The sequence below is a fragment of the Eubalaena glacialis genome, chromosome 1 (assembly GCF_028564815.1).
Source record: "Eubalaena glacialis isolate mEubGla1 chromosome 1, mEubGla1.1.hap2.+ XY, whole genome shotgun sequence".
NCBI lineage: Eukaryota > Metazoa > Chordata > Mammalia > Artiodactyla > Balaenidae > Eubalaena > Eubalaena glacialis.
Window position 1 is genome coordinate 93,422,290 of NC_083716.1, and position 23,942 is coordinate 93,446,231.

Here is a 23,942-nt window from a genome sequence, read left to right on the forward strand (position 1 = left end):
CGGCCTTGGCCTCGGCCTCGGCCTAGGCCGCGGGCGACTAAAGGAGAAGGCGGAGCGGGAGGCAAAAAGCCTACAGCACCCGGTATTCCCAGGCGGTCTCCCATCCAAGTACTAACCAGGCCCGACCCTGCTTAGCTTCCGAGATCAGACGAGATCGGGCGCGTTCAGGGTGGTATGGCCGTAGACGTTAAAAGGGGCCCGCGGAGTGCCTCTTGAGGCCCAGCTTCGCTGGCGCTTGCGCCTCCCCGCCAGCCCGGCGGCCAGCCCGCCCCGGCAGGGCCCCGCCGCCCGCCCAGGCAGGGCAACGGCGGCCTCGGGTACCAGGGGGGTGGCGGAGGGTTCGGCGACCTCCCAGCCCAGGGCGGGCGGGACCCACCAAACCGTTCGGCGCTTGGCGCCCCGCCCCAGATCCCGCACGTCGCTCACAGGGACGTGGCCCCGGAGGCTTCAGGGCCCGGGGCCCGCGGTCCCTTGGGCCTCCCCTCTGCCCGCCCACGCGGCGCTAGGCGCAGCCCAGCCGCAGCCCGGGCCGGCCCTCCTGCCCGACGGCAGTCGGCCCTTAACCCACTGGGAGCCACCATTGAGTCGGCACGGCCCCTTAGCCCCAGCAAGGCCACCCTTGCCCCCACGCCACCCGCCGAGCACAGGACCCGGCGCCTTGTGGCCGGCCGGCCCGGAGCACCGGCCCCGGCCCCCGCCCCCGCTCCCGCCCCCGGCCGTGGCGAAACGGCGGAGGGGGGGCTTTTTCCGGAGGGAGCTGTGGAGAGACACACCGGCAGATAGGTGGCTGCGCCGGGGCTGGGCGCTGGTGGGGGCGGCCAGGTGCAGGTCAAGGGGCTCGCGGGCCGCACGGCCGGCACCCGGGCCTGAGGCGGAGTCTGGGTTCAGGCCAGCCACCCCGGGAGCGGCTGGGATGCGGCTGCCTTCCAGGGCCGCCTTCTGGCCGCCTGGCCGGCCAGGCAGGCGGAGAGCGCCCCCTCTGGCGCGCTGTGGTGGGAGGGGCCGGAGGAGGTGGGGCCTGCAGCGGTGCCCGGCGGGGGCGGGGGCGGGGGCGGGGGCGGAGGCGGCGGGCGACTAAAGGAGAAGGCGGAGCGGGAGGCAAAAAGCCTACAGCACCCGGTATTCCCAGGCGGTCTCCCATCCAAGTACTAACCAGGCCCGACCCTGCTTAGCTTCCGAGATCAGACGAGATCGGGCGCGTTCAGGGTGGTATGGCCGTAGACGCAGGAGGGGCCCGCGCGGTGCCTCTTGAGGCCCAGCTTCGCTGGCGCCTGCGCCTTACCGCCATGCCGGCGGCCAGCCCTCTCCGGCAGGGCCCTGCCGCCCGCCCAGGCAGGCGACAGGAGGCCTCGGGGACCCGGGGGTGGCGGAGTGGTGGGCCACCTCGCAGCCCAGGGCGGGCGGGACGCTCCAGGCCCGTCGGCGCTTGGCGCCCCGCCGCAGATCCCGCTCGACGCTCACAGGGACGCGGCCCCGGAGGCTTCAGGGCCCGGCGGCCGCGGTCCCTTGGGCATCCCCCCCTGCCCGCCCACGCGGAGTTAGGCGCAGCCCGGCCACGGCCGGGCCGGCCCTCCGGCCGGGCAGCAGCTGGCCCGAAGCCACTGGGAGCCACCATGGAGTGGGCACGGCCCCTTAGCCCCAGCAAGGCCCCCCCTTGCCCCCACGCCGCCCGCCGAGCACAGGACCCCGGCCCTGGTGGCCGGCAGGCCCGGAGAAGCGGCCCCGGCCCCCGCCCCCGCTCCCGCCCCCGGCCGTGGCGAAACGGCGGAGGGGGGGCTTTTTCCGGAGGGAGCTGTGGAGAGACACACGGGCAGACAGGGGGCTGCGGCGCGGCTGGGCTCCGGTGGGGGCGGCCAAGTGCAGGTCGAGGGCCTCGCGGGCCGCACGGACGGCACCCCGGCCTGCGGCGGAGTCTGGGTCCGGGCCAGCCACCACGGGAGCGGCTGGGGTGGCGGCTGCCTTCCAGGGCCGCATTCTGGCCGCATGTCCAGCCAGCTCGGCGGGGAGCGATCCCTCCGGCGCGCTGTGTTGGGAGGGACGTGAGGAGGTGAGGCCTGCAGCGGTGCTCAGCGGGGGCGGAGGCGGCCTCGGCCGCGGGCCACTAAATGTCAAGGCGGAGCGGGAGGCAAAAAAGCCTACAGCACTCGGTATTCCCATGTGGTCTCCCATCCAGGTACGAAACAGGCCAGACCCTGATTAGCTTCCGAGATCAGACGAGGTGTGGTGCGTTCAGGGAGGTGTGGCCGTAGAATGCAGCGGGGGCCACGGTGTGCCTCTTGAGGCTTAGCTTCGCTGGTGCTGGCGACTTACCGCCAGCCCGGCAGCCAACCCTCTCCGGCGCGGCCCTGCCGTCCGCCCAGGCAAGCGACAGGAGGCCTCGAGGGCCCGGGGGTGGTGGAGTTGTGGGCGACTTCGCAGCTCAGGTCAGGCGGGACCCTCCAGGCCTGTAGGCGCTTGGCCCTCCGCCCCAGAGCCGCTCAACGCTCACAGGACTTGGCCCCGGAGGCTTAAGGGCCTGTGGCCCTCGGTCCCTTGTGCATTCCCCACCCTGTCAATCCACACAGTGCTAGGCGCAGCCCAGCCACGGCCTGGCCGGCCCGCCTGCCCAACGGCAGTTGGCCCGAAGCCACTGGGAGCCACCATTGAGCCGGCACGGCCCCTTAGACACAGCAACGCCACCCTTGCCCCCACGCCAACTGCCGAGCAAAGTTCCCGGCGCCTGGTGTCTAGCCAGCCCAGCGAACCGGTCCCAGCCCACGACCCCGCTCCCACTCTCGGCCGTGGCGAAGTGGCAAAGGGTGGGCTTTTTCCGGAGGGAGCTGTGGAGAGACACACGGGCAGACAGGGGGCTGCGGCGCGGCTGGGCTCCGGTGGGGGCGGCCAAGTGCAGGTCGAGGGCTTCGTGGGCCGCACGGACGGCACCCCGGCCTGCGGCGGAGTCTGGGTCCGGGCCAGCCACCACGGGAGCGGCTGGGGTGGCGGCTGCCTTCCAGGGCCGCCTTCTGGCCGCCTGGCCGGCCAGGCCGGCGCGGAGCGCCCCCTCTGGCGCGCTGTGGTGGGAGGGGCCGGAGGAGGTGGGGCCTGCAGCGCTGCCCGGCGGGGGCGGGGGCGGGGGCGGAGGCAGCGGCCTCGGCCTTGGCCTCGGCCTCGGCCTAGGCCGCGGGCGACTAAAGGAGAAGGCGGAGCGGGAGGCAAAAAGCCTACAGCACCCGGTATTCCCAGGCGGTCTCCCATCCAAGTACTAACCAGGCCCGACCCTGCTTAGCTTCCGAGATCAGACGAGATCGGGCGCGTTCAGGGTGGTATGGCCGTAGACGTTAAAAGGGGCCCGCGGAGTGCCTCTTGAGGCCCAGCTTCGCTGGCGCTTGCGCCTCCCCGCCAGCCCGGCGGCCAGCCCGCCCCGGCAGGGCCCCGCCGCCCGCCCAGGCAGGGCAACGGCGGCCTCGGGTACCAGGGGGGTGGCGGAGGGTTCGGCGACCTCCCAGCCCAGGGCGGGCGGGACCCACCAAACCGTTCGGCGCTTGGCGCCCCGCCCCAGATCCCGCACGTCGCTCACAGGGACGTGGCCCCGGAGGCTTCAGGGCCCGGGGCCCGCGGTCCCTTGGGCCTCCCCTCTGCCCGCCCACGCGGCGCTAGGCGCAGCCCAGCCGCAGCCCGGGCCGGCCCTCCTGCCCGACGGCAGTCGGCCCTTAACCCACTGGGAGCCACCATTGAGTCGGCACGGCCCCTTAGCCCCAGCAAGGCCACCCTTGCCCCCACGCCACCCGCCGAGCACAGGACCCGGCGCCTTGTGGCCGGCCGGCCCGGAGCACCGGCCCCGGCCCCCGCCCCCGCTCCCGCCCCCGGCCGTGGCGAAACGGCGGAGGGGGGGCTTTTTCCGGAGGGAGCTGTGGAGAGACACACCGGCAGATAGGTGGCTGCGCCGGGGCTGGGCGCTGGTGGGGGCGGCCAGGTGCAGGTCAAGGGGCTCGCGGGCCGCACGGCCGGCACCCGGGCCTGAGGCGGAGTCTGGGTTCAGGCCAGCCACCCCGGGAGCGGCTGGGATGCGGCTGCCTTCCAGGGCCGCCTTCTGGCCGCCTGGCCGGCCAGGCAGGCGGAGAGCGCCCCCTCTGGCGCGCTGTGGTGGGAGGGGCCGGAGGAGGTGGGGCCTGCAGCGGTGCCCGGCGGGGGCGGGGGCGGGGGCGGGGGCGGAGGCGGCGGGCGACTAAAGGAGAAGGCGGAGCGGGAGGCAAAAAGCCTACAGCACCCGGTATTCCCAGGCGGTCTCCCATCCAAGTACTAACCAGGCCCGACCCTGCTTAGCTTCCGAGATCAGACGAGATCGGGCGCGTTCAGGGTGGTATGGCCGTAGACGCAGGAGGGGCCCGCGCGGTGCCTCTTGAGGCCCAGCTTCGCTGGCGCCTGCGCCTTACCGCCATGCCGGCGGCCAGCCCTCTCCGGCAGGGCCCTGCCGCCCGCCCAGGCAGGCGACAGGAGGCCTCGGGGACCCGGGGGTGGCGGAGTGGTGGGCCACCTCGCAGCCCAGGGCGGGCGGGACGCTCCAGGCCCGTCGGCGCTTGGCGCCCCGCCGCAGATCCCGCTCGACGCTCACAGGGACGCGGCCCCGGAGGCTTCAGGGCCCGGCGGCCGCGGTCCCTTGGGCATCCCCCCCTGCCCGCCCACGCGGAGTTAGGCGCAGCCCGGCCACGGCCGGGCCGGCCCTCCGGCCGGGCAGCAGCTGGCCCGAAGCCACTGGGAGCCACCATGGAGTGGGCACGGCCCCTTAGCCCCAGCAAGGCCCCCCCTTGCCCCCACGCCGCCCGCCGAGCACAGGACCCCGGCCCTGGTGGCCGGCAGGCCCGGAGAAGCGGCCCCGGCCCCCGCCCCCGCTCCCGCCCCCGGCCGTGGCGAAACGGCGGAGGGGGGGCTTTTTCCGGAGGGAGCTGTGGAGAGACACACGGGCAGACAGGGGGCTGCGGCGCGGCTGGGCTCCGGTGGGGGCGGCCAAGTGCAGGTCGAGGGCCTCGCGGGCCGCACGGACGGCACCCCGGCCTGCGGCGGAGTCTGGGTCCGGGCCAGCCACCACGGGAGCGGCTGGGGTGGCGGCTGCCTTCCAGGGCCGCATTCTGGCCGCATGTCCAGCCAGCTCGGCGGGGAGCGATCCCTCCGGCGCGCTGTGTTGGGAGGGACGTGAGGAGGTGAGGCCTGCAGCGGTGCTCAGCGGGGGCGGAGGCGGCCTCGGCCGCGGGCCACTAAATGTCAAGGCGGAGCGGGAGGCAAAAAAGCCTACAGCACTCGGTATTCCCATGTGGTCTCCCATCCAGGTACGAAACAGGCCAGACCCTGATTAGCTTCCGAGATCAGACGAGGTGTGGTGCGTTCAGGGAGGTGTGGCCGTAGAATGCAGCGGGGGCCACGGTGTGCCTCTTGAGGCTTAGCTTCGCTGGTGCTGGCGACTTACCGCCAGCCCGGCAGCCAACCCTCTCCGGCGCGGCCCTGCCGTCCGCCCAGGCAAGCGACAGGAGGCCTCGAGGGCCCGGGGGTGGTGGAGTTGTGGGCGACTTCGCAGCTCAGGTCAGGCGGGACCCTCCAGGCCTGTAGGCGCTTGGCCCTCCGCCCCAGAGCCGCTCAACGCTCACAGGACTTGGCCCCGGAGGCTTAAGGGCCTGTGGCCCTCGGTCCCTTGTGCATTCCCCACCCTGTCAATCCACACAGTGCTAGGCGCAGCCCAGCCACGGCCTGGCCGGCCCGCCTGCCCAACGGCAGTTGGCCCGAAGCCACTGGGAGCCACCATTGAGCCGGCACGGCCCCTTAGACACAGCAACGCCACCCTTGCCCCCACGCCAACTGCCGAGCAAAGTTCCCGGCGCCTGGTGTCTAGCCAGCCCAGCGAACCGGTCCCAGCCCACGACCCCGCTCCCACTCTCGGCCGTGGCGAAGTGGCAAAGGGTGGGCTTTTTCCGGAGGGAGCTGTGGAGAGACACACGGGCAGACAGGGGGCTGCGGCGCGGCTGGGCTCCGGTGGGGGCGGCCAAGTGCAGGTCGAGGGCTTCGTGGGCCGCACGGACGGCACCCCGGCCTGCGGCGGAGTCTGGGTCCGGGCCAGCCACCACGGGAGCGGCTGGGGTGGCGGCTGCCTTCCAGGGCCGCCTTCTGGCCGCCTGGCCGGCCAGGCCGGCGCGGAGCGCCCCCTCTGGCGCGCTGTGGTGGGAGGGGCCGGAGGAGGTGGGGCCTGCAGCGCTGCCCGGCGGGGGCGGGGGCGGGGGCGGAGGCAGCGGCCTCGGCCTTGGCCTCGGCCTCGGCCTAGGCCGCGGGCGACTAAAGGAGAAGGCGGAGCGGGAGGCAAAAAGCCTACAGCACCCGGTATTCCCAGGCGGTCTCCCATCCAAGTACTAACCAGGCCCGACCCTGCTTAGCTTCCGAGATCAGACGAGATCGGGCGCGTTCAGGGTGGTATGGCCGTAGACGTTAAAAGGGGCCCGCGGAGTGCCTCTTGAGGCCCAGCTTCGCTGGCGCTTGCGCCTCCCCGCCAGCCCGGCGGCCAGCCCGCCCCGGCAGGGCCCCGCCGCCCGCCCAGGCAGGGCAACGGCGGCCTCGGGTACCAGGGGGGTGGCGGAGGGTTCGGCGACCTCCCAGCCCAGGGCGGGCGGGACCCACCAAACCGTTCGGCGCTTGGCGCCCCGCCCCAGATCCCGCACGTCGCTCACAGGGACGTGGCCCCGGAGGCTTCAGGGCCCGGGGCCCGCGGTCCCTTGGGCCTCCCCTCTGCCCGCCCACGCGGCGCTAGGCGCAGCCCAGCCGCAGCCCGGGCCGGCCCTCCTGCCCGACGGCAGTCGGCCCTTAACCCACTGGGAGCCACCATTGAGTCGGCACGGCCCCTTAGCCCCAGCAAGGCCACCCTTGCCCCCACGCCACCCGCCGAGCACAGGACCCGGCGCCTTGTGGCCGGCCGGCCCGGAGCACCGGCCCCGGCCCCCGCCCCCGCTCCCGCCCCCGGCCGTGGCGAAACGGCGGAGGGGGGGGCTTTTTCCGGAGGGAGCTGTGGAGAGACACACGGGCAGACAGGGGGCTGCGGCGCGGCTGGGCTCCGGTGGGGGCGGCCAAGTGCAGGTCGAGGGCCTCGCGGGCCGCACGGACGGCACCCCGGCCTGCGGCGGAGTCTGGGTCCGGGCCAGCCACCACGGGAGCGGCTGGGGTGGCGGCTGCCTTCCAGGGCCGCATTCTGGCCGCATGTCCAGCCAGCTCGGCGGGGAGCGATCCCTCCGGCGCGCTGTGTTGGGAGGGACGTGAGGAGGTGAGGCCTGCAGCGGTGCTCAGCGGGGGCGGAGGCGGCCTCGGCCGCGGGCCACTAAATGTCAAGGCGGAGCGGGAGGCAAAAAAGCCTACAGCACTCGGTATTCCCATGTGGTCTCCCATCCAGGTACGAAACAGGCCAGACCCTGATTAGCTTCCGAGATCAGACGAGGTGTGGTGCGTTCAGGGAGGTGTGGCCGTAGAATGCAGCGGGGGCCACGGTGTGCCTCTTGAGGCTTAGCTTCGCTGGTGCTGGCGACTTACCGCCAGCCCGGCAGCCAACCCTCTCCGGCGCGGCCCTGCCGTCCGCCCAGGCAAGCGACAGGAGGCCTCGAGGGCCCGGGGGTGGTGGAGTTGTGGGCGACTTCGCAGCTCAGGTCAGGCGGGACCCTCCAGGCCTGTAGGCGCTTGGCCCTCCGCCCCAGAGCCGCTCAACGCTCACAGGACTTGGCCCTGGAGGCTTAAGGGCCTGTGGCCCTCGGTCCCTTGTGCATTCCCCATCCTGTCAATCCACACAGTGCTAGGCGCAGCCCAGCCACGGCCTGGCCGGCCCGCCTGCCCAACGGCAGTTGGCCCGAAGCCACTGGGAGCCACCATTGAGCCGGCACGGCCCCTTAGACACAGCAACGCCACCCTTGCCCCCACGCCAACTGCCGAGCAAAGTTCCCGGCGCCTGGTGTCTAGCCAGCCCAGCGAACCGGTCCCAGCCCACGACCCCGCTCCCACTCTCGGCCGTGGCGAAGTGGCAAAGGGTGGGCTTTTTCCGGAGGGAGCTGTGGAGAGACACACGGGCAGACAGGGGGCTGCGGCGCGGCTGGGCTCCGGTGGGGGCGGCCAAGTGCAGGTCGAGGGCTTCGTGGGCCGCACGGACGGCACCCCGGCCTGCGGCGGAGTCTGGGTCCGGGCCAGCCACCACGGGAGCGGCTGGGGTGGCGGCTGCCTTCCAGGGCCGCCTTCTGGCCGCCTGGCCGGCCAGGCCGGCGCGGAGCGCCCCCTCTGGCGCGCTGTGGTGGGAGGGGCCGGAGGAGGTGGGGCCTGCAGCGCTGCCCGGCGGGGGCGGGGGCGGGGGCGGGGGCGGAGGCAGCGGCCTCGGCCTTGGCCTCGGCCTCGGCCTAGGCCGCGGGCGACTAAAGGAGAAGGCGGAGCGGGAGGCAAAAAGCCTACAGCACCCGGTATTCCCAGGCGGTCTCCCATCCAAGTACTAACCAGGCCCGACCCTGCTTAGCTTCCGAGATCAGACGAGATCGGGCGCGTTCAGGGTGGTATGGCCGTAGACGTTAAAAGGGGCCCGCGGAGTGCCTCTTGAGGCCCAGCTTCGCTGGCGCTTGCGCCTCCCCGCCAGCCCGGCGGCCAGCCCGCCCCGGCAGGGCCCCGCCGCCCGCCCAGGCAGGGCAACGGCGGCCTCGGGTACCAGGGGGGTGGCGGAGGGTTCGGCGACCTCCCAGCCCAGGGCGGGCGGGACCCACCAAACCGTTCGGCGCTTGGCGCCCCGCCCCAGATCCCGCACGTCGCTCACAGGGACGTGGCCCCGGAGGCTTCAGGGCCCGGGGCCCGCGGTCCCTTGGGCCTCCCCTCTGCCCGCCCACGCGGCGCTAGGCGCAGCCCAGCCGCAGCCCGGGCCGGCCCTCCTGCCCGACGGCAGTCGGCCCTTAACCCACTGGGAGCCACCATTGAGTCGGCACGGCCCCTTAGCCCCAGCAAGGCCACCCTTGCCCCCACGCCACCCGCCGAGCACAGGACCCGGCGCCTTGTGGCCGGCCGGCCCGGAGCACCGGCCCCGGCCCCCGCCCCCGCTCCCGCCCCCGGCCGTGGCGAAACGGCGGAGGGGGGGCTTTTTCCGGAGGGAGCTGTGGAGAGACACACCGGCAGATAGGTGGCTGCGCCGGGGCTGGGCGCTGGTGGGGGCGGCCAGGTGCAGGTCAAGGGGCTCGCGGGCCGCACGGCCGGCACCCGGGCCTGAGGCGGAGTCTGGGTTCAGGCCAGCCACCCCGGGAGCGGCTGGGATGCGGCTGCCTTCCAGGGCCGCCTTCTGGCCGCCTGGCCGGCCAGGCAGGCGGAGAGCGCCCCCTCTGGCGCGCTGTGGTGGGAGGGGCCGGAGGAGGTGGGGCCTGCAGCGGTGCCCGGCGGGGGCGGGGGCGGGGGCGGGGGCGGAGGCGGCGGGCGACTAAAGGAGAAGGCGGAGCGGGAGGCAAAAAGCCTACAGCACCCGGTATTCCCAGGCGGTCTCCCATCCAAGTACTAACCAGGCCCGACCCTGCTTAGCTTCCGAGATCAGACGAGATCGGGCGCGTTCAGGGTGGTATGGCCGTAGACGCAGGAGGGGCCCGCGCGGTGCCTCTTGAGGCCCAGCTTCGCTGGCGCCTGCGCCTTACCGCCATGCCGGCGGCCAGCCCTCTCCGGCAGGGCCCTGCCGCCCGCCCAGGCAGGCGACAGGAGGCCTCGGGGACCCGGGGGTGGCGGAGTGGTGGGCCACCTCGCAGCCCAGGGCGGGCGGGACGCTCCAGGCCCGTCGGCGCTTGGCGCCCCGCCGCAGATCCCGCTCGACGCTCACAGGGACGCGGCCCCGGAGGCTTCAGGGCCCGGCGGCCGCGGTCCCTTGGGCATCCCCCCCTGCCCGCCCACGCGGAGTTAGGCGCAGCCCGGCCACGGCCGGGCCGGCCCTCCGGCCGGGCAGCAGCTGGCCCGAAGCCACTGGGAGCCACCATGGAGTGGGCACGGCCCCTTAGCCCCAGCAAGGCCCCCCCTTGCCCCCACGCCGCCCGCCGAGCACAGGACCCCGGCCCTGGTGGCCGGCAGGCCCGGAGAAGCGGCCCCGGCCCCCGCCCCCGCTCCCGCCCCCGGCCGTGGCGAAACGGCGGAGGGGGGGCTTTTTCCGGAGGGAGCTGTGGAGAGACACACGGGCAGACAGGGGGCTGCGGCGCGGCTGGGCTCCGGTGGGGGCGGCCAAGTGCAGGTCGAGGGCCTCGCGGGCCGCACGGACGGCACCCCGGCCTGCGGCGGAGTCTGGGTCCGGGCCAGCCACCACGGGAGCGGCTGGGGTGGCGGCTGCCTTCCAGGGCCGCATTCTGGCCGCATGTCCAGCCAGCTCGGCGGGGAGCGATCCCTCCGGCGCGCTGTGTTGGGAGGGACGTGAGGAGGTGAGGCCTGCAGCGGTGCTCAGCGGGGGCGGAGGCGGCCTCGGCCGCGGGCCACTAAATGTCAAGGCGGAGCGGGAGGCAAAAAAGCCTACAGCACTCGGTATTCCCATGTGGTCTCCCATCCAGGTACGAAACAGGCCAGACCCTGATTAGCTTCCGAGATCAGACGAGGTGTGGTGCGTTCAGGGAGGTGTGGCCGTAGAATGCAGCGGGGGCCACGGTGTGCCTCTTGAGGCTTAGCTTCGCTGGTGCTGGCGACTTACCGCCAGCCCGGCAGCCAACCCTCTCCGGCGCGGCCCTGCCGTCCGCCCAGGCAAGCGACAGGAGGCCTCGAGGGCCCGGGGGTGGTGGAGTTGTGGGCGACTTCGCAGCTCAGGTCAGGCGGGACCCTCCAGGCCTGTAGGCGCTTGGCCCTCCGCCCCAGAGCCGCTCAACGCTCACAGGACTTGGCCCCGGAGGCTTAAGGGCCTGTGGCCCTCGGTCCCTTGTGCATTCCCCACCCTGTCAATCCACACAGTGCTAGGCGCAGCCCAGCCACGGCCTGGCCGGCCCGCCTGCCCAACGGCAGTTGGCCCGAAGCCACTGGGAGCCACCATTGAGCCGGCACGGCCCCTTAGACACAGCAACGCCACCCTTGCCCCCACGCCAACTGCCGAGCAAAGTTCCCGGCGCCTGGTGTCTAGCCAGCCCAGCGAACCGGTCCCAGCCCACGACCCCGCTCCCACTCTCGGCCGTGGCGAAGTGGCAAAGGGTGGGCTTTTTCCGGAGGGAGCTGTGGAGAGACACACGGGCAGACAGGGGGCTGCGGCGCGGCTGGGCTCCGGTGGGGGCGGCCAAGTGCAGGTCGAGGGCTTCGTGGGCCGCACGGACGGCACCCCGGCCTGCGGCGGAGTCTGGGTCCGGGCCAGCCACCACGGGAGCGGCTGGGGTGGCGGCTGCCTTCCAGGGCCGCCTTCTGGCCGCCTGGCCGGCCAGGCCGGCGCGGAGCGCCCCCTCTGGCGCGCTGTGGTGGGAGGGGCCGGAGGAGGTGGGGCCTGCAGCGCTGCCCGGCGGGGGCGGGGGCGGGGGCGGAGGCAGCGGCCTCGGCCTTGGCCTCGGCCTCGGCCTAGGCCGCGGGCGACTAAAGGAGAAGGCGGAGCGGGAGGCAAAAAGCCTACAGCACCCGGTATTCCCAGGCGGTCTCCCATCCAAGTACTAACCAGGCCCGACCCTGCTTAGCTTCCGAGATCAGACGAGATCGGGCGCGTTCAGGGTGGTATGGCCGTAGACGTTAAAAGGGGCCCGCGGAGTGCCTCTTGAGGCCCAGCTTCGCTGGCGCTTGCGCCTCCCCGCCAGCCCGGCGGCCAGCCCGCCCCGGCAGGGCCCCGCCGCCCGCCCAGGCAGGGCAACGGCGGCCTCGGGTACCAGGGGGGTGGCGGAGGGTTCGGCGACCTCCCAGCCCAGGGCGGGCGGGACCCACCAAACCGTTCGGCGCTTGGCGCCCCGCCCCAGATCCCGCACGTCGCTCACAGGGACGTGGCCCCGGAGGCTTCAGGGCCCGGGGCCCGCGGTCCCTTGGGCCTCCCCTCTGCCCGCCCACGCGGCGCTAGGCGCAGCCCAGCCGCAGCCCGGGCCGGCCCTCCTGCCCGACGGCAGTCGGCCCTTAACCCACTGGGAGCCACCATTGAGTCGGCACGGCCCCTTAGCCCCAGCAAGGCCACCCTTGCCCCCACGCCACCCGCCGAGCACAGGACCCGGCGCCTTGTGGCCGGCCGGCCCGGAGCACCGGCCCCGGCCCCCGCCCCCGCTCCCGCCCCCGGCCGTGGCGAAACGGCGGAGGGGGGGCTTTTTCCGGAGGGAGCTGTGGAGAGACACACCGGCAGATAGGTGGCTGCGCCGGGGCTGGGCGCTGGTGGGGGCGGCCAGGTGCAGGTCAAGGGGCTCGCGGGCCGCACGGCCGGCACCCGGGCCTGAGGCGGAGTCTGGGTTCAGGCCAGCCACCCCGGGAGCGGCTGGGATGCGGCTGCCTTCCAGGGCCGCCTTCTGGCCGCCTGGCCGGCCAGGCAGGCGGAGAGCGCCCCCTCTGGCGCGCTGTGGTGGGAGGGGCCGGAGGAGGTGGGGCCTGCAGCGGTGCCCGGCGGGGGCGGGGGCGGGGGCGGGGGCGGAGGCGGCGGGCGACTAAAGGAGAAGGCGGAGCGGGAGGCAAAAAGCCTACAGCACCCGGTATTCCCAGGCGGTCTCCCATCCAAGTACTAACCAGGCCCGACCCTGCTTAGCTTCCGAGATCAGACGAGATCGGGCGCGTTCAGGGTGGTATGGCCGTAGACGCAGGAGGGGCCCGCGCGGTGCCTCTTGAGGCCCAGCTTCGCTGGCGCCTGCGCCTTACCGCCATGCCGGCGGCCAGCCCTCTCCGGCAGGGCCCTGCCGCCCGCCCAGGCAGGCGACAGGAGGCCTCGGGGACCCGGGGGTGGCGGAGTGGTGGGCCACCTCGCAGCCCAGGGCGGGCGGGACGCTCCAGGCCCGTCGGCGCTTGGCGCCCCGCCGCAGATCCCGCTCGACGCTCACAGGGACGCGGCCCCGGAGGCTTCAGGGCCCGGCGGCCGCGGTCCCTTGGGCATCCCCCCCTGCCCGCCCACGCGGAGTTAGGCGCAGCCCGGCCACGGCCGGGCCGGCCCTCCGGCCGGGCAGCAGCTGGCCCGAAGCCACTGGGAGCCACCATGGAGTGGGCACGGCCCCTTAGCCCCAGCAAGGCCCCCCCTTGCCCCCACGCCGCCCGCCGAGCACAGGACCCCGGCCCTGGTGGCCGGCAGGCCCGGAGAAGCGGCCCCGGCCCCCGCCCCCGCTCCCGCCCCCGGCCGTGGCGAAACGGCGGAGGGGGGGCTTTTTCCGGAGGGAGCTGTGGAGAGACACACGGGCAGACAGGGGGCTGCGGCGCGGCTGGGCTCCGGTGGGGGCGGCCAAGTGCAGGTCGAGGGCCTCGCGGGCCGCACGGACGGCACCCCGGCCTGCGGCGGAGTCTGGGTCCGGGCCAGCCACCACGGGAGCGGCTGGGGTGGCGGCTGCCTTCCAGGGCCGCATTCTGGCCGCATGTCCAGCCAGCTCGGCGGGGAGCGATCCCTCCGGCGCGCTGTGTTGGGAGGGACGTGAGGAGGTGAGGCCTGCAGCGGTGCTCAGCGGGGGCGGAGGCGGCCTCGGCCGCGGGCCACTAAATGTCAAGGCGGAGCGGGAGGCAAAAAAGCCTACAGCACTCGGTATTCCCATGTGGTCTCCCATCCAGGTACGAAACAGGCCAGACCCTGATTAGCTTCCGAGATCAGACGAGGTGTGGTGCGTTCAGGGAGGTGTGGCCGTAGAATGCAGCGGGGGCCACGGTGTGCCTCTTGAGGCTTAGCTTCGCTGGTGCTGGCGACTTACCGCCAGCCCGGCAGCCAACCCTCTCCGGCGCGGCCCTGCCGTCCGCCCAGGCAAGCGACAGGAGGCCTCGAGGGCCCGGGGGTGGTGGAGTTGTGGGCGACTTCGCAGCTCAGGTCAGGCGGGACCCTCCAGGCCTGTAGGCGCTTGGCCCTCCGCCCCAGAGCCGCTCAACGCTCACAGGACTTGGCCCCGGAGGCTTAAGGGCCTGTGGCCCTCGGTCCCTTGTGCATTCCCCACCCTGTCAATCCACACAGTGCTAGGCGCAGCCCAGCCACGGCCTGGCCGGCCCGCCTGCCCAACGGCAGTTGGCCCGAAGCCACTGGGAGCCACCATTGAGCCGGCACGGCCCCTTAGACACAGCAACGCCACCCTTGCCCCCACGCCAACTGCCGAGCAAAGTTCCCGGCGCCTGGTGTCTAGCCAGCCCAGCGAACCGGTCCCAGCCCACGACCCCGCTCCCACTCTCGGCCGTGGCGAAGTGGCAAAGGGTGGGCTTTTTCCGGAGGGAGCTGTGGAGAGACACACGGGCAGACAGGGGGCTGCGGCGCGGCTGGGCTCCGGTGGGGGCGGCCAAGTGCAGGTCGAGGGCTTCGTGGGCCGCACGGACGGCACCCCGGCCTGCGGCGGAGTCTGGGTCCGGGCCAGCCACCACGGGAGCGGCTGGGGTGGCGGCTGCCTTCCAGGGCCGCCTTCTGGCCGCCTGGCCGGCCAGGCCGGCGCGGAGCGCCCCCTCTGGCGCGCTGTGGTGGGAGGGGCCGGAGGAGGTGGGGCCTGCAGCGCTGCCCGGCGGGGGCGGGGGCGGGGGCGGAGGCAGCGGCCTCGGCCTTGGCCTCGGCCTCGGCCTAGGCCGCGGGCGACTAAAGGAGAAGGCGGAGCGGGAGGCAAAAAGCCTACAGCACCCGGTATTCCCAGGCGGTCTCCCATCCAAGTACTAACCAGGCCCGACCCTGCTTAGCTTCCGAGATCAGACGAGATCGGGCGCGTTCAGGGTGGTATGGCCGTAGACGTTAAAAGGGGCCCGCGGAGTGCCTCTTGAGGCCCAGCTTCGCTGGCGCTTGCGCCTCCCCGCCAGCCCGGCGGCCAGCCCGCCCCGGCAGGGCCCCGCCGCCCGCCCAGGCAGGGCAACGGCGGCCTCGGGTACCAGGGGGGTGGCGGAGGGTTCGGCGACCTCCCAGCCCAGGGCGGGCGGGACCCACCAAACCGTTCGGCGCTTGGCGCCCCGCCCCAGATCCCGCACGTCGCTCACAGGGACGTGGCCCCGGAGGCTTCAGGGCCCGGGGCCCGCGGTCCCTTGGGCCTCCCCTCTGCCCGCCCACGCGGCGCTAGGCGCAGCCCAGCCGCAGCCCGGGCCGGCCCTCCTGCCCGACGGCAGTCGGCCCTTAACCCACTGGGAGCCACCATTGAGTCGGCACGGCCCCTTAGCCCCAGCAAGGCCACCCTTGCCCCCACGCCACCCGCCGAGCACAGGACCCGGCGCCTTGTGGCCGGCCGGCCCGGAGCACCGGCCCCGGCCCCCGCCCCCGCTCCCGCCCCCGGCTGTGGCGAAACGGCGGAGGGGGGGCTTTTTCCGGAGGGAGCTGTGGAGAGACACACCGGCAGATAGGTGGCTGCGCCGGGGCTGGGCGCTGGTGGGGGCGGCCAGGTGCAGGTCAAGGGGCTCGCGGGCCGCACGGCCGGCACCCGGGCCTGAGGCGGAGTCTGGGTTCAGGCCAGCCACCCCGGGAGCGGCTGGGATGCGGCTGCCTTCCAGGGCCGCCTTCTGGCCGCCTGGCCGGCCAGGCAGGCGGAGAGCGCCCCCTCTGGCGCGCTGTGGTGGGAGGGGCCGGAGGAGGTGGGGCCTGCAGCGGTGCCCGGCGGGGGCGGGGGCGGGGGCGGGGGCGGAGGCGGCGGGCGACTAAAGGAGAAGGCGGAGCGGGAGGCAAAAAGCCTACAGCACCCGGTATTCCCAGGCGGTCTCCCATCCAAGTACTAACCAGGCCCGACCCTGCTTAGCTTCCGAGATCAGACGAGATCGGGCGCGTTCAGGGTGGTATGGCCGTAGACGCAGGAGGGGCCCGCGCGGTGCCTCTTGAGGCCCAGCTTCGCTGGCGCCTGCGCCTTACCGCCATGCCGGCGGCCAGCCCTCTCCGGCAGGGCCCTGCCGCCCGCCCAGGCAGGCGACAGGAGGCCTCGGGGACCCGGGGGTGGCGGAGTGGTGGGCCACCTCGCAGCCCAGGGCGGGCGGGACGCTCCAGGCCCGTCGGCGCTTGGCGCCCCGCCGCAGATCCCGCTCGACGCTCACAGGGACGCGGCCCCGGAGGCTTCAGGGCCCGGCGGCCGCGGTCCCTTGGGCATCCCCCCCTGCCCGCCCACGCGGAGTTAGGCGCAGCCCGGCCACGGCCGGGCCGGCCCTCCGGCCGGGCAGCAGCTGGCCCGAAGCCACTGGGAGCCACCATGGAGTGGGCACGGCCCCTTAGCCCCAGCAAGGCCCCCCCTTGCCCCCACGCCGCCCGCCGAGCACAGGACCCCGGCCCTGGTGGCCGGCAGGCCCGGAGAAGCGGCCCCGGCCCCCGCCCCCGCTCCCGCCCCCGGCCGTGGCGAAACGGCGGAGGGGGGGCTTTTTCCGGAGGGAGCTGTGGAGAGACACACGGGCAGACAGGGGGCTGCGGCGCGGCTGGGCTCCGGTGGGGGCGGCCAAGTGCAGGTCGAGGGCCTCGCGGGCCGCACGGACGGCACCCCGGCCTGCGGCGGAGTCTGGGTCCGGGCCAGCCACCACGGGAGCGGCTGGGGTGGCGGCTGCCTTCCAGGGCCGCATTCTGGCCGCATGTCCAGCCAGCTCGGCGGGGAGCGATCCCTCCGGCGCGCTGTGTTGGGAGGGACGTGAGGAGGTGAGGCCTGCAGCGGTGCTCAGCGGGGGCGGAGGCGGCCTCGGCCGCGGGCCACTAAATGTCAAGGCGGAGCGGGAGGCAAAAAAGCCTACAGCACTCGGTATTCCCATGTGGTCTCCCATCCAGGTACGAAACAGGCCAGACCCTGATTAGCTTCCGAGATCAGACGAGGTGTGGTGCGTTCAGGGAGGTGTGGCCGTAGAATGCAGCGGGGGCCACGGTGTGCCTCTTGAGGCTTAGCTTCGCTGGTGCTGGCGACTTACCGCCAGCCCGGCAGCCAACCCTCTCCGGCGCGGCCCTGCCGTCCGCCCAGGCAAGCGACAGGAGGCCTCGAGGGCCCGGGGGTGGTGGAGTTGTGGGCGACTTCGCAGCTCAGGTCAGGCGGGACCCTCCAGGCCTGTAGGCGCTTGGCCCTCCGCCCCAGAGCCGCTCAACGCTCACAGGACTTGGCCCCGGAGGCTTAAGGGCCTGTGGCCCTCGGTCCCTTGTGCATTCCCCACCCTGTCAATCCACACAGTGCTAGGCGCAGCCCAGCCACGGCCTGGCCGGCCCGCCTGCCCAACGGCAGTTGGCCCGAAGCCACTGGGAGCCACCATTGAGCCGGCACGGCCCCTTAGACACAGCAACGCCACCCTTGCCCCCACGCCAACTGCCGAGCAAAGTTCCCGGCGCCTGGTGTCTAGCCAGCCCAGCGAACCGGTCCCAGCCCACGACCCCGCTCCCACTCTCGGCCGTGGCGAAGTGGCAAAGGGTGGGCTTTTTCCGGAGGGAGCTGTGGAGAGACACACGGGCAGACAGGGGGCTGCGGCGCGGCTGGGCTCCGGTGGGGGCGGCCAAGTGCAGGTCGAGGGCTTCGTGGGCCGCACGGACGGCACCCCGGCCTGCGGCGGAGTCTGGGTCCGGGCCAGCCACCACGGGAGCGGCTGGGGTGGCGGCTGCCTTCCAGGGCCGCCTTCTGGCCGCCTGGCCGGCCAGGCCGGCGCGGAGCGCCCCCTCTGGCGCGCTGTGGTGGGAGGGGCCGGAGGAGGTGGGGCCTGCAGCGCTGCCCGGCGGGGGCGGGGGCGGGGGCGGAGGCAGCGGCCTCGGCCTTGGCCTCGGCCTCGGCCTAGGCCGCGGGCGACTAAAGGAGAAGGCGGAGCGGGAGGCAAAAAGCCTACAGCACCCGGTATTCCCAGGCGGTCTCCCATCCAAGTACTAACCAGGCCCGACCCTGCTTAGCTTCCGAGATCAGACGAGATCGGGCGCGTTCAGGGTGGTATGGCCGTAGACGTTAAAAGGGGCCCGCGGAGTGCCTCTTGAGGCCCAGCTTCGCTGGCGCTTGCGCCTCCCCGCCAGCCCGGCGGCCAGCCCGCCCCGGCAGGGCCCCGCCGCCCGCCCAGGCAGGGCAACGGCGGCCTCGGGTACCAGGGGGGTGGCGGAGGGTTCGGCGACCTCCCAGCCCAGGGCGGGCGGGACCCACCAAACCGTTCGGCGCTTGGCGCCCCGCCCCAGATCCCGCACGTCGCTCACAGGGACGTGGCCCCGGAGGCTTCAGGGCCCGGGGCCCGCGGTCCCTTGGGCCTCCCCTCTGCCCGCCCACGCGGCGCTAGGCGCAGCCCAGCCGCAGCCCGGGCCGGCCCTCCTGCCCGACGGCAGTCGGCCCTTAACCCACTGGGAGCCACCATTGAGTCGGCACGGCCCCTTAGCCCCAGCAAGGCCACCCTTGCCCCCACGCCACCCGCCGAGCACAGGACCCGGCGCCTTGTGGCCGGCCGGCCCGGAGCACCGGCCCCGGCCCCCGCCCCCGCTCCCGCCCCCGGCCGTGGCGAAACGGCGGAGGGGGGGGCTTTTTCCGGAGGGAGCTGTGGAGAGACACACGGGCAGACAGGGGGCTGCGGCGCGGCTGGGCTCCGGTGGGGGCGGCCAAGTGCAGGTCGAGGGCCTCGCGGGCCGCACGGACGGCACCCCGGCCTGCGGCGGAGTCTGGGTCCGGGCCAGCCACCACGGGAGCGGCTGGGGTGGCGGCTGCCTTCCAGGGCCGCATTCTGGCCGCATGTCCAGCCAGCTCGGCGGGGAGCGATCCCTCCGGCGCGCTGTGTTGGGAGGGACGTGAGGAGGTGAGGCCTGCAGCGGTGCTCAGCGGGGGCGGAGGCGGCCTCGGCCGCGGGCCACTAAATGTCAAGGCGGAGCGGGAGGCAAAAAAGCCTACAGCACTCGGTATTCCCATGTGGTCTCCCATCCAGGTACGAAACAGGCCAGACCCTGATTAGCTTCCGAGATCAGACGAGGTGTGGTGCGTTCAGGGAGGTGTGGCCGTAGAATGCAGCGGGGGCCACGGTGTGCCTCTTGAGGCTTAGCTTCGCTGGTGCTGGCGACTTACCGCCAGCCCGGCAGCCAACCCTCTCCGGCGCGGCCCTGCCGTCCGCCCAGGCAAGCGACAGGAGGCCTCGAGGGCCCGGGGGTGGTGGAGTTGTGGGCGACTTCGCAGCTCAGGTCAGGCGGGACCCTCCAGGCCTGTAGGCGCTTGGCCCTCCGCCCCAGAGCCGCTCAACGCTCACAGGACTTGGCCCTGGAGGCTTAAGGGCCTGTGGCCCTCGGTCCCTTGTGCATTCCCCATCCTGTCAATCCACACAGTGCTAGGCGCAGCCCAGCCACGGCCTGGCCGGCCCGCCTGCCCAACGGCAGTTGGCCCGAAGCCACTGGGAGCCACCATTGAGCCGGCACGGCCCCTTAGACACAGCAACGCCACCCTTGCCCCCACGCCAACTGCCGAGCAAAGTTCCCGGCGCCTGGTGTCTAGCCAGCCCAGCGAACCGGTCCCAGCCCACGACCCCGCTCCCACTCTCGGCCGTGGCGAAGTGGCAAAGGGTGGGCTTTTTCCGGAGGGAGCTGTGGAGAGACACACGGGCAGACAGGGGGCTGCGGCGCGGCTGGGCTCCGGTGGGGGCGGCCAAGTGCAGGTCGAGGGCTTCGTGGGCCGCACGGACGGCACCCCGGCCTGCGGCGGAGTCTGGGTCCGGGCCAGCCACCACGGGAGCGGCTGGGGTGGCGGCTGCCTTCCAGGGCCGCCTTCTGGCCGCCTGGCCGGCCAGGCCGGCGCGGAGCGCCCCCTCTGGCGCGCTGTGGTGGGAGGGGCCGGAGGAGGTGGGGCCTGCAGCGCTGCCCGGCGGGGGCGGGGGCGGGGGCGGGGGCGGAGGCAGCGGCCTCGGCCTTGGCCTCGGCCTCGGCCTAGGCCGCGGGCGACTAAAGGAGAAGGCGGAGCGGGAGGCAAAAAGCCTACAGCACCCGGTATTCCCAGGCGGTCTCCCATCCAAGTACTAACCAGGCCCGACCCTGCTTAGCTTCCGAGATCAGACGAGATCGGGCGCGTTCAGGGTGGTATGGCCGTAGACGTTAAAAGGGGCCCGCGGAGTGCCTCTTGAGGCCCAGCTTCGCTGGCGCTTGCGCCTCCCCGCCAGCCCGGCGGCCAGCCCGCCCCGGCAGGGCCCCGCCGCCCGCCCAGGCAGGGCAACGGCGGCCTCGGGTACCAGGGGGGTGGCGGAGGGTTCGGCGACCTCCCAGCCCAGGGCGGGCGGGACCCACCAAACCGTTCGGCGCTTGGCGCCCCGCCCCAGATCCCGCACGTCGCTCACAGGGACGTGGCCCCGGAGGCTTCAGGGCCCGGGGCCCGCGGTCCCTTGGGCCTCCCCTCTGCCCGCCCACGCGGCGCTAGGCGCAGCCCAGCCGCAGCCCGGGCCGGCCCTCCTGCCCGACGGCAGTCGGCCCTTAACCCACTGGGAGCCACCATTGAGTCGGCACGGCCCCTTAGCCCCAGCAAGGCCACCCTTGCCCCCACGCCACCCGCCGAGCACAGGACCCGGCGCCTTGTGGCCGGCCGGCCCGGAGCACCGGCCCCGGCCCCCGCCCCCGCTCCCGCCCCCGGCCGTGGCGAAACGGCGGAGGGGGGGCTTTTTCCGGAGGGAGCTGTGGAGAGACACACCGGCAGATAGGTGGCTGCGCCGGGGCTGGGCGCTGGTGGGGGCGGCCAGGTGCAGGTCAAGGGGCTCGCGGGCCGCACGGCCGGCACCCGGGCCTGAGGCGGAGTCTGGGTTCAGGCCAGCCACCCCGGGAGCGGCTGGGATGCGGCTGCCTTCCAGGGCCGCCTTCTGGCCGCCTGGCCGGCCAGGCAGGCGGAGAGCGCCCCCTCTGGCGCGCTGTGGTGGGAGGGGCCGGAGGAGGTGGGGCCTGCAGCGGTGCCCGGCGGGGGCGGGGGCGGGGGCGGGGGCGGAGGCGGCGGGCGACTAAAGGAGAAGGCGGAGCGGGAGGCAAAAAGCCTACAGCACCCGGTATTCCCAGGCGGTCTCCCATCCAAGTACTAACCAGGCCCGACCCTGCTTAGCTTCCGAGATCAGACGAGATCGGGCGCGTTCAGGGTGGTATGGCCGTAGACGCAGGAGGGGCCCGCGCGGTGCCTCTTGAGGCCCAGCTTCGCTGGCGCCTGCGCCTTACCGCCATGCCGGCGGCCAGCCCTCTCCGGCAGGGCCCTGCCGCCCGCCCAGGCAGGCGACAGGAGGCCTCGGGGACCCGGGGGTGGCGGAGTGGTGGGCCACCTCGCAGCCCAGGGCGGGCGGGACGCTCCAGGCCCGTCGGCGCTTGGCGCCCCGCCGCAGATCCCGCTCGACGCTCACAGGGACGCGGCCCCGGAGGCTTCAGGGCCCGGCGGCCGCGGTCCCTTGGGCATCCCCCCCTGCCCGCCCACGCGGAGTTAGGCGCAGCCCGGCCACGGCCGGGCCGGCCCTCCGGCCGGGCAGCAGCTGGCCCGAAGCCACTGGGAGCCACCATGGAGTGGGCACGGCCCCTTAGCCCCAGCAAGGCCCCCCCTTGCCCCCACGCCGCCCGCCGAGCACAGGACCCCGGCCCTGGTGGCCGGCAGGCCCGGAGAAGCGGCCCCGGCCCCCGCCCCCGCTCCCGCCCCCGGCCGTGGCGAAACGGCGGAGGGGGGGCTTTTTCCGGAGGGAGCTGTGGAGAGACACACGGGCAGACAGGGGGCTGCGGCGCGGCTGGGCTCCGGTGGGGGCGGCCAAGTGCAGGTCGAGGGCCTCGCGGGCCGCACGGACGGCACCCCGGCCTGCGGCGGAGTCTGGGTCCGGGCCAGCCACCACGGGAGCGGCTGGGGTGGCGGCTGCCTTCCAGGGCCGCATTCTGGCCGCATGTCCAGCCAGCTCGGCGGGGAGCGATCCCTCCGGCGCGCTGTGTTGGGAGGGACGTGAGGAGGTGAGGCCTGCAGCGGTGCTCAGCGGGGGCGGAGGCGGCCTCGGCCGCGGGCCACTAAATGTCAAGGCGGAGCGGGAGGCAAAAAAGCCTACAGCACTCGGTATTCCCATGTGGTCTCCCATCCAGGTACGAAACAGGCCAGACCCTGATTAGCTTCCGAGATCAGACGAGGTGTGGTGCGTTCAGGGAGGTGTGGCCGTAGAATGCAGCGGGGGCCACGGTGTGCCTCTTGAGGCTTAGCTTCGCTGGTGCTGGCGACTTACCGCCAGCCCGGCAGCCAACCCTCTCCGGCGCGGCCCTGCCGTCCGCCCAGGCAAGCGACAGGAGGCCTCGAGGGCCCGGGGGTGGTGGAGTTGTGGGCGACTTCGCAGCTCAGGTCAGGCGGGACCCTCCAGGCCTGTAGGCGCTTGGCCCTCCGCCCCAGAGCCGCTCAACGCTCACAGGACTTGGCCCCGGAGGCTTAAGGGCCTGTGGCCCTCGGTCCCTTGTGCATTCCCCACCCTGTCAATCCACACAGTGCTAGGCGCAGCCCAGCCACGGCCTGGCCGGCCCGCCTGCCCAACGGCAGTTGGCCCGAAGCCACTGGGAGCCACCATTGAGCCGGCACGGCCCCTTAGACACAGCAACGCCACCCTTGCCCCCACGCCAACTGCCGAGCAAAGTTCCCGGCGCCTGGTGTCTAGCCAGCCCAGCGAACCGGTCCCAGCCCACGACCCCGCTCCCACTCTCGGCCGTGGCGAAGTGGCAAAGGGTGGGCTTTTTCCGGAGGGAGCTGTGGAGAGACACACGGGCAGACAGGGGGCTGCGGCGCGGCTGGGCTCCGGTGGGGGCGGCCAAGTGCAGGTCGAGGGCTTCGTGGGCCGCACGGACGGCACCCCGGCCTGCGGCGGAGTCTGGGTCCGGGCCAGCCACCACGGGAGCGGCTGGGGTGGCGGCTGCCTTCCAGGGCCGCCTTCTGGCCGCCTGGCCGGCCAGGCCGGCGCGGAGCGCCCCCTCTGGCGCGCTGTGGTGGGAGGGGCCGGAGGAGGTGGGGCCTGCAGCGCTGCCCGGCGGGGGCGGGGGCGGGGGCGGGGGCGGAGGCAGCGGCCTCGGCCTTGGCCTCGGCCTCGGCCTAGGCCGCGGGCGACTAAAGGAGAAGGCGGAGCGGGAGGCAAAAAGCCTACAGCACCCGGTATTCCCAGGCGGTCTCCCATCCAAGTACTAACCAGGCCCGACCCTGCTTAGCTTCCGAGATCAGACGAGATCGGGCGCGTTCAGGGTGGTATGGCCGTAGACGTTAAAAGGGGCCCGCGGAGTGCCTCTTGAGGCCCAGCTTCGCTGGCGCTTGCGCCTCCCCGCCAGCCCGGCGGCCAGCCCGCCCCGGCAGGGCCCCGCCGCCCGCCCAGGCAGGGCAACGGCGGCCTCGGGTACCAGGGGGGTGGCGGAGGGTTCGGCGACCTCCCAGCCCAGGGCGGGCGGGACCCACCAAACCGTTCGGCGCTTGGCGCCCCGCCCCAGATCCCGCACGTCGCTCACAGGGACGTGGCCCCGGAGGCTTCAGGGCCCGGGGCCCGCGGTCCCTTGGGCCTCCCCTCTGCCCGCCCACGCGGCGCTAGGCGCAGCCCAGCCGCAGCCCGGGCCGGCCCTCCTGCCCGACGGCAGTCGGCCCTTAACCCACTGGGAGCCACCATTGAGTCGGCACGGCCCCTTAGCCCCAGCAAGGCCACCCTTGCCCCCACGCCACCCGCCGAGCACAGGACCCGGCGCCTTGTGGCCGGCCGGCCCGGAGCACCGGCCCCGGCCCCCGCCCCCGCTCCCGCCCCCGGCCGTGGCGAAACGGCGGAGGGGGGGCTTTTTCCGGAGGGAGCTGTGGAGAGACACACCGGCAGATAGGTGGCTGCGCCGGGGCTGGGCGCTGGTGGGGGCGGCCAGGTGCAGGTCAAGGGGCTCGCGGGCCGCACGGCCGGCACCCGGGCCTGAGGCGGAGTCTGGGTTCAGGCCAGCCACCCCGGGAGCGGCTGGGATGCGGCTGCCTTCCAGGGCCGCCTTCTGGCCGCCTGGC

General features: G+C 74.1%; 15 non-coding genes and 8 pseudogenes across 15 annotated transcripts; all 23 read right to left on the reverse strand.

The window, feature by feature from the left end:
• Positions 1-67: 67 nt before the first annotated feature.
• LOC133102434 (5S ribosomal RNA) lies at positions 68-186 on the reverse strand. The gene has a single exon (XR_009702949.1). It is a non-coding gene; the product is annotated as a 5S ribosomal RNA (ribosomal RNA).
• Positions 187-1,104: 918 nt separating this feature from the next.
• On the reverse strand, positions 1,105-1,223 carry LOC133102441 (5S ribosomal RNA). The gene has a single exon (XR_009702950.1). It is a non-coding gene; the product is annotated as a 5S ribosomal RNA (ribosomal RNA).
• Positions 1,224-2,132: 909 nt separating this feature from the next.
• Positions 2,133-2,251, reverse strand: LOC133077426 (5S ribosomal RNA; annotated as a pseudogene).
• Positions 2,252-3,197: 946 nt separating this feature from the next.
• On the reverse strand, positions 3,198-3,316 carry LOC133102453 (5S ribosomal RNA). Its single transcript, XR_009702953.1, has one exon. It is a non-coding gene; the product is annotated as a 5S ribosomal RNA (ribosomal RNA).
• A 918-nt stretch (positions 3,317-4,234) lies between these two features.
• On the reverse strand, positions 4,235-4,353 carry LOC133102459 (5S ribosomal RNA). Its single transcript, XR_009702955.1, has one exon. It is a non-coding gene; the product is annotated as a 5S ribosomal RNA (ribosomal RNA).
• A 909-nt stretch (positions 4,354-5,262) lies between these two features.
• Positions 5,263-5,381, reverse strand: LOC133077440 (5S ribosomal RNA; annotated as a pseudogene).
• A 946-nt stretch (positions 5,382-6,327) lies between these two features.
• Positions 6,328-6,446, reverse strand: LOC133102465 (5S ribosomal RNA). The gene has a single exon (XR_009702957.1). It is a non-coding gene; the product is annotated as a 5S ribosomal RNA (ribosomal RNA).
• A 912-nt stretch (positions 6,447-7,358) lies between these two features.
• On the reverse strand, positions 7,359-7,477 carry LOC133077445 (5S ribosomal RNA; annotated as a pseudogene).
• A 952-nt stretch (positions 7,478-8,429) lies between these two features.
• LOC133102472 (5S ribosomal RNA) lies at positions 8,430-8,548 on the reverse strand. Its single transcript, XR_009702963.1, has one exon. It is a non-coding gene; the product is annotated as a 5S ribosomal RNA (ribosomal RNA).
• A 918-nt stretch (positions 8,549-9,466) lies between these two features.
• Positions 9,467-9,585, reverse strand: LOC133102478 (5S ribosomal RNA). The gene has a single exon (XR_009702964.1). It is a non-coding gene; the product is annotated as a 5S ribosomal RNA (ribosomal RNA).
• Positions 9,586-10,494: 909 nt separating this feature from the next.
• Positions 10,495-10,613, reverse strand: LOC133077448 (5S ribosomal RNA; annotated as a pseudogene).
• A 946-nt stretch (positions 10,614-11,559) lies between these two features.
• Positions 11,560-11,678, reverse strand: LOC133102484 (5S ribosomal RNA). The gene has a single exon (XR_009702965.1). It is a non-coding gene; the product is annotated as a 5S ribosomal RNA (ribosomal RNA).
• A 918-nt stretch (positions 11,679-12,596) lies between these two features.
• Positions 12,597-12,715, reverse strand: LOC133102490 (5S ribosomal RNA). The gene has a single exon (XR_009702966.1). It is a non-coding gene; the product is annotated as a 5S ribosomal RNA (ribosomal RNA).
• A 909-nt stretch (positions 12,716-13,624) lies between these two features.
• Positions 13,625-13,743, reverse strand: LOC133077453 (5S ribosomal RNA; annotated as a pseudogene).
• A 946-nt stretch (positions 13,744-14,689) lies between these two features.
• LOC133102497 (5S ribosomal RNA) lies at positions 14,690-14,808 on the reverse strand. The gene has a single exon (XR_009702967.1). It is a non-coding gene; the product is annotated as a 5S ribosomal RNA (ribosomal RNA).
• A 918-nt stretch (positions 14,809-15,726) lies between these two features.
• Positions 15,727-15,845, reverse strand: LOC133102504 (5S ribosomal RNA). The gene has a single exon (XR_009702972.1). It is a non-coding gene; the product is annotated as a 5S ribosomal RNA (ribosomal RNA).
• Positions 15,846-16,754: 909 nt separating this feature from the next.
• Positions 16,755-16,873, reverse strand: LOC133077458 (5S ribosomal RNA; annotated as a pseudogene).
• A 946-nt stretch (positions 16,874-17,819) lies between these two features.
• LOC133102509 (5S ribosomal RNA) lies at positions 17,820-17,938 on the reverse strand. The gene has a single exon (XR_009702973.1). It is a non-coding gene; the product is annotated as a 5S ribosomal RNA (ribosomal RNA).
• A 912-nt stretch (positions 17,939-18,850) lies between these two features.
• Positions 18,851-18,969, reverse strand: LOC133077460 (5S ribosomal RNA; annotated as a pseudogene).
• A 952-nt stretch (positions 18,970-19,921) lies between these two features.
• LOC133102515 (5S ribosomal RNA) lies at positions 19,922-20,040 on the reverse strand. The gene has a single exon (XR_009702976.1). It is a non-coding gene; the product is annotated as a 5S ribosomal RNA (ribosomal RNA).
• Positions 20,041-20,958: 918 nt separating this feature from the next.
• LOC133102520 (5S ribosomal RNA) lies at positions 20,959-21,077 on the reverse strand. Its single transcript, XR_009702981.1, has one exon. It is a non-coding gene; the product is annotated as a 5S ribosomal RNA (ribosomal RNA).
• A 909-nt stretch (positions 21,078-21,986) lies between these two features.
• LOC133077465 (5S ribosomal RNA) lies at positions 21,987-22,105 on the reverse strand (annotated as a pseudogene).
• A 952-nt stretch (positions 22,106-23,057) lies between these two features.
• LOC133102528 (5S ribosomal RNA) lies at positions 23,058-23,176 on the reverse strand. Its single transcript, XR_009702982.1, has one exon. It is a non-coding gene; the product is annotated as a 5S ribosomal RNA (ribosomal RNA).
• Positions 23,177-23,942: the final 766 nt, after the last annotated feature.